This window comes from Pteropus vampyrus, unplaced genomic scaffold (genome assembly GCF_000151845.1).
Source record: "Pteropus vampyrus isolate Shadow unplaced genomic scaffold, Pvam_2.0 Scaffold147, whole genome shotgun sequence".
In the NCBI taxonomy this organism is placed as follows: Eukaryota; Metazoa; Chordata; class Mammalia; order Chiroptera; family Pteropodidae; genus Pteropus; species Pteropus vampyrus.
This window is the reverse complement of record NW_011888928.1, coordinates 2,662,849-2,675,239: the sequence shown is the minus strand read 5'-3', so window position 1 is coordinate 2,675,239 and position 12,391 is coordinate 2,662,849. Positions and strand designations below refer to the sequence as shown.

General features: G+C 40.9%; 2 pseudogenes; one reads left to right on the top strand and one right to left on the bottom strand.

Annotated features, from left to right (window-relative positions):
* Nucleotides 1–6,569: 6,569 nt before the first annotated feature.
* LOC111745177 lies at nucleotides 6,570–6,688 on the top strand (annotated as a pseudogene).
* A 5,289-nt stretch (nucleotides 6,689–11,977) lies between these two features.
* LOC111745188 lies at nucleotides 11,978–12,095 on the bottom strand (annotated as a pseudogene).
* Between the last annotated feature and the right edge of the window lie 296 nt (nucleotides 12,096–12,391).

Genomic DNA, 12,391 nt, shown 5'->3' with positions numbered 1-12,391 from the left:
GGCGGGGCAGAGAAAGGAGGGCTCCCATGGCCAGATCTGAACATGCACCAAAGAAAAGAAAAACACTGTTATCCTGAGAAAGTGGGGCATTTGCTGTGTGTGCGTGTGTGCGTGCGTGCGTGTGCGTGCGTGTGCGTGCGTGTGTGATAGTGGCTAGAAGACCCTGCTTTTCAGATAAAATAACTCTGGGTTAGCATCCTGGATCTCCTTTTTTTTTTAGCAGTGTGGTCTCTGAGCCTCAGATGTTTCTTCTGTAAAATGAACTAGGGAAGTCTGCTAGGAGGCTCTGGGAAAGATACACTTTCTGATTCAGAGAAAACAACAACAAAGTGCTTTGAGGCAAACCCCTTCTCCTGGGTCTTCTAAGAGGGATAATAATAAACCTCCTCAGGTTGCAATTATAGAGTTAAGTTGCTAGATAGGAAACATGGTATGAAGCAGAGCTCAGGAGAGGCAGTGAAGGACAGCCCGGATTAGCGTCACGTGTGCTTAGAATAGTGTTTGACACACGTTAAGCATACAATAAATCCCAGCTGCTGTTTTTGAACCTTCTTAGTATGACAGTCTCTGATGAGCACATCTTTGGTGTGGTGATACTGGGTGAACTTGACCTTCCCCTGGACTTACAATGTGTTCCTGGCACTGGATTCTGCTTTGTAGTTCTCAATTACTCTGATCAAAATAGTTGGTGGGCGTTGTAGTATCTGTCTCCCCCACTAGACCATAAACTCCATGAGGTCAGGAACTTCAGTGGTTCATTCTGCCTTGTATGTCTCACACAGTGACTAGCACAGAATACATGCTCAATAAGCATTTGTTAGTTGAATGAATTGGGGGAGGTTTTAAGAAACAGCCCTGTGACAATGGTCAACAATGTCAGCCACATCCATGCTCTTTCCTTCCTTCCTCTCTCACATCTTCACTTTTGGTTCTTGATTTGTCTCATTATAGACCAAAGGTGGCTGTCACAGCATCAGGCATCACATCTGCATTTAAGTGAAGCTGGAAGGGGTTTCCTCAAAGCACTTTTTCTTTTATCAAAGTTTCCTACAAACCTCCCAGCAGACTTTCTTAGTTCAAGGAAAGCTAGAAAGTCAAGTACCTAATGGAAAGACTTTGATGGAGGTTTATTTAATGAATGAATGAATGGATGGATGGATGAATGAATGAATAGATATCTGAGTGGATGAATAGGTAGATGGTTTGATGAATGGATGTGATGGATTGGTTTGGGGGTAGATGGACGGATGGATGGATGGATGAGATGGGCTGGGCTGGGTTGGGATAGTAGTACCAGCAAGTGCTCAGAATAGGGCAAATAAGAAAACAGGGTGATTTGGCTACTGTCAACAATCCTCCATCAGGGCAGTATATCTGTTTCTAAGTGCCAGATGAGCCTGATTTTTCCCGGGTTAATAGGCCTAGTTCCTTTGACAAAAGGCATCAGCCTCAGGCCAGATCAGAGGCTATCGGTTGAGAGGCAGTTTGGTTAAGTGGCTCTCCCACTTAAAATCGTGTGATAGTGGACACTTTGCTTCAGCTCTGACCTTCAATTTCTTCATTCATCGGATGAACTGTGGTTGTTATGAGGATTCCATGAGCTAATGAAAAAGAAAAGGTATCATAAACTATAAGGTTCTTTGTCTCCCTGAAGGGTGGATGGGCCCAAAGTTGGGTAGGCTACGGGACTGTGTCAGATATCAGACATGGCAGTTTCCACCCTTCATTCCTCAAAATAGTCTCCCCCACCCTTTCCCCCTTTCTTCCCTCTCTACATTACCTTCCCATCTCATCTCAATTCAATTTCAGCCCTATGGTTCGATGGTTCACAAACCTGGTATATGGGAGACTTTCTTAAACTGGCTTATTTGGGGGCTCCACTCCAGACCTGGTGATTCAGAATCTACTGGGATGAGTTCCAAGAATCTTTAATTTTTTGTTAAGTTCCTTATGTGATTTTGGCTAATAGGTCAGTTGGAGTTCAGAAACCATTGCCTGTTTTGTCTCATTTTATAAAGGGGGCCTATGGATACCCAGAGCGTCTCTTATTTCTACCCAGAAGTCTCCTGAATTCATTAATTCATTGTTTGCTTGTTCATTTCTTCAACAAACAACTACTGGGGGCGTATGGTATGCATGGCATTCTGCTAGGCACTGGAATATAGAATAAAATGTCACTTCAGATCTTGCATTGTCCAATCTGGTGGGGTCCACAGACAGACCAGCAGCAATCAAAGACAGAGTACCATGAAATGGATGGAGAGGACACTCTGGTAATGCAAAGGGACTTAGGAGGAGGGGATGGGGTCAGAAACCTCTGATCCTGGAGGAGTGGACCAATATCTAAGCTGAAACCTGAAGGTTTCCCAGGGCTCAGTCAGAAGAGAGGAGGAACAGCATATAAATTGTGCTGATTTTACTTCTATTTGACTGCAGTTAACTTCATCCTTATTGAAAGTATCTTCAGACTTCTCTGATTGTTTCATGAATGGTTTATCTTGTTCCTAAAAAGATTCTGAGATGCTTAAGTGCCGAACTATGCCTTTCGTTTTTTTCTGACTCACATGTCTTCAGCATAAGGGTGGGCCCATGAAGAAGTAAGAATTTGTCTTAGCTTAATCCCCTTCTACATAACAAGCAGGATGCCGGCTACTTTATATGTTTTCTCTATTTTATCTTTGCAATAACCCATCAAGGTGGAAAGTATCATCCCCATGTTATGACCAGGGAAATTGAGATTCAGAGTTGTTAAGTTTCCCTGCATTACACAACAAACGAGTGATTAAAATCTAGTATGTCTGATACCAAATCTCTATTCTTTTAGCTATCCTGTTACCTCTTATAATAGCAGAGGCTGTATAATATCGTGGTTAGCAGCTCAGACTCTGGAGTCAGATTGCCTAGGCTCAGATTGCCACCTACTAGCTGTGTGGCTTTGAATAAATTAGATAATTTTCTGTGCCTCAGTTTCTTCATCTGTCTAATTGAGTGATAATAACATCTACTTCATAGGATTGTGAGAATTAAATGAGGTTAATATCTGTAAAGTGCCAAGTGTCACACGTAGAAAGTGTTATGTAAATTTTAACTATTATTATTGTTACTGTTATTATACCTACTATGTGAAAGGGACTGAATGCTTACTATGTACTAGGCATTAATTAGCTGTTATGGAACAAACAGAATGAGGGATATGCAACTGGTTCCAGGATGCAACTGTCCAGCTGCAGAGTCAGGACAAAGCTTAGTTCCAAGTCTTCAGGTGCCTGGGGTTCTCAAGGCCTGGTCCATGCATCTCGGCCTGTGTGGACCAAGTGGAAGGTCTGGAAATGGAAGGAACAGACGTGTGCTGGTGACCAACCTGGGAGATGACTCTGACCCCAGGCAGCTGTGGCCTCACTCGAGTCCTCCTCCTACTGACTCTCAGCCTTCTATTCTGAGAAAAAGGAGGTGTGTGCCTGGCTCAGGGGTTATCACACATTATTCATTGGAGGAGTCAGGAAAGATGCCTCTGCAGATGGGAGTTGGGGGAGGGGGTGATATTCAAATGGTCCAGGCACTTAGCTTCTGGTTCAACCAGAGAAGCTCCATTTTGACTTCTGAATGAAACACTTAATAAAAGGACTCAGTGGTTCAAAAATGTTCAGAGAACCAGAGGACCAGACCAGTGTGTTTCAAACTGCCATCTTGACTCATTAATAGGTCACACAATTTATTGAGTTGTATTAATTAGAGCCATACTAACTGATGCAGTGAACAAACCCAAAATGTAAATTCGAAGTTTATTTACCTCTGTAAATAAAGTGACCCTGGCCCAGAGTGACATTTATCATTTCTGTTCACATTCCACTGGTGAGATGTAGTCATACAGCCTTGGCCGAATACAGAGGATTCTGGGATATGTGGTCCCTAGCAGGGTAGCTATTTTCCAGGAATAGCTCTGAACTATGGAAGGAGAGCATGAATTTGTTGGTATATAGTCAACCACTTCTGCCATGGGGTCATGTACACACACACATGCACACACACACACACACACACACACACACACACACACACACAATCAAATACACATAACAAATATGAATACACAATTTTTTACATAAAATGGTTCAATAAAAAGGTGCATAGAGAGATACAGCTATGGCGATAAAGCAAATGTGACAGAATACTACCAATCGGTGACTCTAGATGAGGGATATATTAGTGCTCACTGTATTATTCTTTCAACCTTTAGTAGGTTTGAAATTTTTCAAAGTAAAATATTGGGTAAAATGTAATTGTTAAAATTTGTTAGACTAGTAAATAGCATAAACTAAGGGATAAATAGAATTGGGCTTCATTTAAGCTTGAGAATTTTGATTCGTAACTTTAATATAAGTGTTGGCAAACTTCTTCTGTAAAAGGCCAGATAGTAAATATTTTAGGCTTTGCGTGGGATCCACGGCAACTACCAGCTCTGCTCTTGTAGCACAAAAGAAACCATTGGCAATAAATAAATGAATAGGTGTGACTACGTTCCAACAAAACTTTATTTACAAAAACAGGCAATGGGCCAGATTCGGCCCAGGGGTTGTAGTTTGCTGACTCTTGCTTTAATATATCAAATATTATTTTTTTAAAAAAGCTTTGAAGCATATATTTTTGGTTTTAGGCAGATATATTATTTCTAGAGTGCAATTCAAGTCTTCATAAGAAATTACGGATCAGCAATGTCCAAGCTGTTAGAGACCCAAGTCTCTTAATGCTTTTTCACTACGCTGGACAAAATAATTTTAGCACATTTGCTGTTCACATAATCAGCTGGTTTCTTTCATTTTCATTTCTTGCCTTTTATTTGAATAAAAATATACTATTTTAAAAAAATATTTTTTATTGAAGCATAATGTTCATCAGGAAACAGATTAAGGAAATTTCACAAAGATGACCATTTTTTTGAAACGAAGTAAAATAGAATAGGAAACATGATAGTGCATCTCATGTAATAAGAGTAAATGTTGCATGTGTGAAGCTTCTGTTTCCTTTCTATATGTGTATGGATGTGTGCTTGGGATTGTGATAATAGTGAAAATTTATAGAACACCTACTAGGGATTTACACATATGAATTCTTTATCTTCACAATGACCCTATAAGGTAGATGCTATTATTGTCACTCCCGTTTTATAGATGAGAAAATGCAGGCACAAAGAGGTCGAGCCACTCAGCGAAAGTGACATAGACACCAAGGGGTGATATCGGAGTTCCAATCCAGGCATTTGGGTTCCAGGGTCTGTATTGTGACTACCACTTTTATGGCCACTGTATATAAAGTATGTGACGTAAAATGTGTTACTTACTGAGGGTCATGGTCAAGAGGATTTCAAAGCCACTGGACAGAATGTTCCCAAAGGTTCTTTATAGACCTTAAAAATAGCATACTTTTCCTTTGGTGTACCCACAGGGCACAGGGGCCAATTTTATGCAATACACGGACAAACTTTTAAAATCATATTGAATTTATTTTACTGTATGTTAGAGAAATTTATAAATAGCATAGTAAAGCAGCGATATAAGAGATCCTCTTAAAATTAATGTATGCCTTCAAAAGAAAGAAAAATATCAAGTAAATAATTACAGGTAAATGAAGTACGAGTAATAGGTAGATATGGTAAAAATCATCAAGAGGAATATAAGTGTCTGGGCTTTGGGGTCAGACACTGAACTTGGCATCAGAAGGGCCAGATACGGGTTCTGGCTCATTCATTTCCTAGCTCTGGTTTAATTGATCACTTATATAGTACTTATTATGGGCCAGGCACTCTTCTAAACAGTTTATAAAAATTACCTCCTTCAATCCTCACAACTACCCATTGAAGTAGGTATTGTCATCATACCCATTTCTCAGAAGAGTTAACAAAGGCTCAGAGGGGTTAAATAACTTACCCCCAAACCACACAGCCTATGAGAGGCAGAGCTAGGATTCAAAATGAGGTATTGTATTAGTAAGGGCAATACTAGCTGATGCAATAAACAAACCTAAAATGTGAGATAGAAGAGTTATATCCTGCACACAGGGACCCTGTCTACTTCCATCTTGGCTGAAAGATGGGTTTTATTTTAACCACCACACCCCGCTGTGATGGGTGGAATCTTCTTTGTCATTCAGGGCTCCATGTCCTCTGAAAATGGGATTATGAATGCCAGTTCTGTTTACCTCTCAGGATAGCTCAAGGGATGGTTGCAAGAACCTATCCTATACTGTTGTGCAGATTAACTGAGATAACACACAGAAAAGCCTTAGTTCCTGTACCGATGACATTAGCTGTGAACAATAGTAATAATAGTAATATGGTTATGCAAATGAAGTGATGAATACTGTCTTATCTCCAAATCGAAAAATAGTTTATAGGATCTCTCCTATTAGCCAATTAATACGTTACATGTAAGACTAAAAAAGTCAAGAAGTAGCTGTATAACCATGATATTTAGAAATAGGAGAATGCCAGGGCGGGGAATAAAACCCAGCTAAAATAGTTGCAAATGGTTGCCCCTGGATGGTGGGAATCAGGTTCAGGAAAGAGTGGGCCAGTCTACGGCCATGCCACCCTGAACAAGCCCGATCCCGTCTGATCGCGGAAGCTAAGCAGGGTCAGGCCTGGTTAGTACTTGGATGGGAGACCACCTTGGAAGACCAGGTGCTATAGGCGAAAAAAATAAAATAAAATAAGGGTAGGCGAAAAAAAATAAAATAAAATAAGGGATTGTAAATGGACGAGGTCCTTGCAATGTGTGAGGTCAACCAACGGTTGCCTCGCCTATGAAAAAAATAAAAAGAGTGGGCCAGCAATTCCTGCTATTCAGTATCAGCTTTGTAGAAGTATGTGATTTTTTCCGTTGTGTACCTATCAAGCTTCAATTGAATTTTTTAAAACAATTTTAAATTAAAAAGAAAAAGGGAAAAATTAAACACTATTTCAAACACTCTCGAGTGTACCTGGAAATAGGAGTCGTGGGACAGAAAGCCACAGAAGGAAAAAGCGAAGTTAATGTTAGAGGAGAAATTCAGGATAAATCGTGTTTAAAATCCCTGCTGAATATCTTCCAACAGTTTGTGTCACACCGAACAGAAAACCCAAGCTCTTTCCCCTGACCTAAAAGTCCCCCTGGGATCTGACTGTCTGGCCTCTGCTGGCCTCTCCTGCCTTTCCCACTTTCGCTCACTCTATCTCAGCCACTCTGGTCTTTTTTCCTATCCTTCAATGACACCAAGCACATTCCTGCCCCAGGGCCTTTGTACTTGCTATTCCCTTTGCTAGGAACACCCTTCACCCAGATCTTCCCATAACTGATTTTTTCTCATCGTCCAGGTCTTAGCTCAAATGTTCTCCGCTCAGAGTGGCCTTCCTTGACCACCCAAATCCAAGGCTGACTCACCTCCACCCGTCACTGTTATCCTCAACAGCCCTGAAGTCTGGTGCATTTCTTGATCTGTCTATCATCTGTCTCTTCCACTACAATGTAAATTCCATCAGAGCAGGGAATCTGGCTGTCTTGTTCCCTGCTTTATCCTCAGCATGGAGAACAGTGCTTGGCACACAGTAGGTGCTCCATAAATATTTGTGGAATGAGCAAATACAGATGGAGACAGCTGAGTCAGTAAGCTGAGTGGCTGGATGATGGGGCAGTGGCATGGGGAGGAAGCTGCAGCCTCTCTGCCTGGGCCCTGCCCTGGGTAAACAGGTTTCATTCTGCCCAGACAGCCACTGTTTGAAAACTGTCTGCCGTGGAACTGGCCAAGCCTGGGCTGCCACACTGCCAAGGCCCCAGGATTCCCTGGGACAAGCAGGGGAGGCAGCCACACCCCAGGGAGAGCTCATGAAGGAACAGGTGAAAAAGTTATCCAAACAGGCATGAGGAAGGGTGGGGGAGGTGGCGAGACGGGAGTGCAGTTGGCCCTTTCTCGGCAGAGCCCAGAGGAGCTGGAGAGAGGCCTTGGCACACTCAGTGGACAGCTGCCCAGGCAGGACCTGGCCTTGGGGCTGGGCCTCCAGGATCCGATTCTAGTCCTGCTCTGGTCCTGACTTGCAGAGGGACCTCAGACACTTCCCATTCCTGGGCCTCAGTTTCTTCCCCTGTAAACTATGAGACTGTGAGCCCATCCATCACTGGTTTTCCAACTTAAAAAAAAAAAAAAATGGTAGTAGCATTCTTTCTTCAAACAAAATCTTACCCGGAAACCAGTTCACAGGAGGGGTACGGTGAAGGCGGTGGGGCTAAAAGAAGTGTGGAGATGCAGGTCACAGCGGGAAAACCACCAGGTCGCTGAGGCTGGTTCTTCGGTGTAGTGAAGGGAAAGAGAGTGTAGCCAGAGGGGGCATCTAGAGTCTTATAAATCAGATACAGACCCAGGTTCAAGCCCCACAGTGTGATCTTAGGCACTTCCCTCCACCTTTCTGAGCCTGGGTTTCCCCTGTCTAAATCTGGCATTATAAACAGTACCTCCTTCAAGGTATCATATGTTCAGCACGGAACCTGGCACCTAGTAAATTCTCAACAGGAATAGTGAAAAATCAATGTTGGTTATAAGCGACATCGCAGAAATGACCTAAAGAGCCAGTTCTTTGTCTTTGCTGTGAGTTGGGAAAATATTTAACTACTCTGAACCTCAGTTTCCTCCTCTATAAAACACGGTCAAGGCTTTAAAGGAGATCAGGGGTTGAGATCCAGCCTACCCAGTTTTATTTTAAATAAAATTAGAATTGACAGCTAACCTTTAAAAGTCCCAACTGCCAGCTTCTTTCAAAAAAATTGGAAGTTCTTGCAACACCGATTCCCCAGACCCCTGATGCAAAGGCCCACTAGCGCTACCTTAGACGTGGTGTGCTTTCTCTAATTTGCCACAGTTCCCACAATGGAAGTTATATTAATGAATAGGACGTAAATCATTATGTTTGCTATGTTGTTTCTCTTATGGGAAAATTTGCTTATATGCCATTAGCTCCATAGATTTCTGTTACCTATCTGGGTATTGGGACCCCCAATCGCTAAGACCACGGGAAAGCTCATTATTTATGAGAGCAATCTATTTCATAGATTTACTTTTTAATATGACCACAAGGACATTTAAAATTACGTATATTTCTGTTGGACAGTGCTGCCCTAGCCCCTCGGATTCTGTAGCAGTGACCAAGTTCACTGCTAACACATCCTGCCTCCATTTCCAATTCCGAATAGACCAATCCTAGCCAAACCTCTTGGGCTTGTGTCCCTGGCTGGGTCTTCTCCCCACAACTATCTCTGGTGTCCCCACCCTGGTTGCCTGTCTGTCAGGAGGACCCAGTCTCCAGAACTCCAGGCCTGTCTTCTAGAATCCTCCACTCAGGAAATCTCACCTCCCAGCCCCCATCTTGCAGCCATTGTGTTTTCTTTATCAGACTTTCACATAAGACAATAGTCTGTGTGAAACTTAAATACATACCCATTCTTCTGTCTCCAGCCTGCTGCATTTACCCCAAATCCAGTGATTTGGGGGGTGGAGTTGTGGTGGGGGAAGGCTTATTTTTTCCCCCTTCTCCAGGGCAAGTCATAGTTGTTCTAGAGATAAGGTGAAGGTGGACCTGGTTTATGGGAGGGACAGGCGTCTTTCTGCAGTGAAGGCACTGACTTTGTTTTTGTGAGGAAATAATGTCTACAGCCTCTCTGGAGAGATGAGAGAATCCTAAAGGGCTTAGGGAGTCACTGCAATGATGAAGACCCCCTTCAAATGGGGAAGCCTTATACGCTAGTGGCTGAGAACCTGTGTTGCAGAGTCAGGAAGACGGGTTAGAGCCATGAAAGCTGTATGACCCTGCACAGATGACCTTGCCTCTCTGACCCTCAGTCTCCTCTTCTGTAAAATGAAGATAAGGATAGACCTATCCTAGCACAGTGCTTCATATGTAAGTGTTCCATAAATGCTAGCTATCATCATACCTTTTGAAAAAGGGCCCACAGTAGCATGTGGAATAAATTGCATTCTTTTTTATTTTGCTTCTATGCATTTTTATAATTCTTCTCTGTGAGCCTGCTTTAGTTAAATAATAAAGTTATTTGAGATAGGAGGGATACAATTAAGTAGAAACATCATCCTAACTCTGAGCTCTAACATGGGGTTTTAGAGCTGGAAATATGTAAGAGATCTTAGAGTCTAAACTTCACACATCCCTTTAATATCTTAATAAACCAAGGCCCCAAGAAGGAAGGTGATTTGGCCAAAGTCATATAGCAAATTAGTGGCAGAGCCAAAACTAAAATGGTGACTGTGAGAATTGGAAAGGAACTTGAAGGTCACTAGGTCAGCCTTTCCAAGGCAAGGCCACTCAGACAAGAAGGTTTCTTTGCTAGATGTTTGAAAAATGCTGGATGAAAGAAAGCTATACAAACTTCATTATTAATTAGAGAACTTCTTGGAGCCTTTAACATATGACAGTGCCTTGGACATTCCAAGAGAGGTCTCCAGTTTGCCCACATTAGTTCATCACAGAGCCCCTTGAAAAACATTAACACCCATTAACGTTGTCCCTGCCCCCTAACAGAGAAACGCTATAGCTTAGACACATTCTAGATTTTTTTTCAAAAAAGAACTTTATAGATATTTTAAATAGCATGGTTTAAAAAAAATATAGTACAAAATTTTGTTGCTGACATAAACAGTGATTTTTTTCATAATCTCTTTTTTCAAAGTAGGAAATATTACAAACATGCAGAAAAATGTAGAGAATAATATTATGAACACTGATGTACCCATCACCCAGTTTTGTCAAATCCTACGTCATGGCCGTATTTTCATTGGATTCATTTTGTTTGTTTGTTTTAATGAGAAATGGAACATTACACTTAAGAGTTGAAGCCCCCTGTGCCCCAACCTGCCACCCTTCTCAGAGGTAGCCACTGTTAACATGTGATGTTTAGCACTTGCAGACATGTTTTTATACATTTACTGCACATGGCTACATAAATAGTATGTGATATTATTTTGCATATCTGGAAGATTTATTCAAATGGTATGTAGTACATAGGCTTCAGAAACCTCCTTTTATTCACTCATATAATGGCTTTTTGGATCTTCTCATGTTGATACGAGTAGCACTAGGTCATTTGTTTAAAAATGTCATGTATGAAAACCCTAAGTATATTTATACAGCTTTTTGACAAAGGAGTTGTTGCCACTTTTTCACTTATCTTAAACAATACTACAAAGGACGTTCTTATACCTGTGGGTGAGCGTTTCTCTAGGATAACGTGTAGGAGTTGAATTTCTGGATCTCAGACAACAGGCATCTTCACTTTGATGAGATAGTGGTAATTTGCTCACTCTTGCCCTCCAACTACTACTTGAGTCAGTTGTGTCTAGGACTCCACATCCTCACCAGCATTGATTTTAAAAGATGATAAGCGTAAACAGAATTTGCATTTTTCCTGTTACTGGGTGGGTGGGGGGACTCTTTGTTATTTGACTGTCCTCTGTGATCAATTTGAAGGAGTTATTTATTCTTGATACAAATCCTTTTTCAGTTATATTAGTGGAAAATACGTTTGACCAGTCTGTAGCTTGTCTTTTCACTTTCTTTAGAGAATCTTTTGTTGTACAGAAGTTTACAACTGTATTGTAGTTAAATTTCGGTTAAATGATAAATAAGGTCATTAAATTTAATAATCTTTTCCATTATTTTGTGCTTTTTGTATCTTGCCTATAAAATCTTACAGGGCCTGAGATCATAAAGATATTATACTAAATATTTTTAGCATAATATTTTAGCATAAATATAAATTCTAAAGTTATTTTTCACATTCAGGTCTTTATTCCATAGGAATTGATTTTTTTGTTTGTTTTCTTTTATTTATTTATATTTATTTATTTATCATTATTATATTTTAGGTGAGGCAACCCTTGGTTGACCTCACAGATTGCAACGACCTTGTCAGTTTACAATCCCTTATTATTTTTTTATTTTTTACGCCTACAGCACCCGGTCTTCCTAGGTAGTCTCCCATCCAAGTACTAACCAGGCTGACCCTGCTTAGCTTCCAAGATCAGATGGGATCGGGCTTGTTCAGGGTAGCATGGCCATAGACTCTTTTATTTTTTTTTAGGAAAGGAATTTTGTGTATGGTATGAAACAGAGGTGCCATTACATTTTTCTTCATATGGACAGCCATTTGGCCCAGCAGCATTTATTAAATACGACATTCTTTCTTGACTCATATGTAATGCCATTGCTTTGACTCTCATTTTCAAATATATGTAGATATGTTTCTAAACTCTCTATATTGTCCTACTTGTTTTTCTCTAGTAGCCACATTTAAACAATTTTTTAAAAGGGTGAGTAAATTTATAATTATACCAAAATAAAAGGCTTAATTTTTTTAAA